The following is a 916-nucleotide window of genomic DNA, read 5'->3' on the forward strand; positions in this document are numbered from 1 at the left end:
CTGATGATGAAGAATTGACAGAGCAGCCATCAAGTCTTAGACAGTGTTCTAGGTTATTACATGCTGATTTTTAGGTCCTATAATTAACACGGGAGGCCCACTGTCTTAGACTTTGAAAACCCCTGCATTACAATAATCTAACATTGAGGTCATAAACGCATGAATTAACATTTCTGCATTGGACATTGAGAGCATAGGTCGTAATTTATATATATTTTTGAGATGGAACAATGCAGTTTTACAAATGCTAGAAACGTGGCTTTCTAAGGAAAGATCTAAGATCAAATAGCACACCTAGGTCCCTAACTGATGATGAAGAATTGACAGAGCAGCCATCAAGTCTTAGACAGTGTTCTAGGTTATTACATGCTGATTTTTAGGTCCTATAATTAACACCTGTTTTTTCTGAATTTAGCAGTAAGAAATTACTCGTCATCCAGTTTTTTATATCGACTATGCATTCCGTTAGTTTTTCAAATTGTTTCACCGGGCCGCAAAGAAATATAGAGCTGAGTAACATCAGCATAACAGTGAAAGCTAACACCGTGTTTCCTGATGACATCTCCCAAGGGTAACATGTAAAGTGTGAAGAGTAACGGCCCTAGTACTGAGCCTTGAGGTACTCCATACTGCCCTTGTGATCGATATGATACCTCTTTATTCACTGCTACGAATTGATGGCGGTCAGATAAGTAAGATTTGAACCATGCTAATGCACTTCCATTAATGCCAACAAAGTTTTCTAGTCTATTCAAAATAATGTTGTGGTCAATAGTGTCGAATGCAGCACTAAGATCCAGTAGCACTAATAGAGAGATACAACCACGATCAGATGATAAGAGCAGGTCATTTGTAACTCTAATGAGAGCAGTCTCAGTACTATGATACGGTCTAAATCCTGACTGGAAATCCTCAC

The sequence above is a fragment of the Sinocyclocheilus grahami genome, unplaced genomic scaffold, assembly GCF_001515645.1.
Source record: "Sinocyclocheilus grahami isolate Dianchi unplaced genomic scaffold, SAMN03320097.WGS_v1.1 scaffold790.1, whole genome shotgun sequence".
NCBI classification, from domain to species: domain Eukaryota; kingdom Metazoa; phylum Chordata; class Actinopteri; order Cypriniformes; family Cyprinidae; genus Sinocyclocheilus; species Sinocyclocheilus grahami.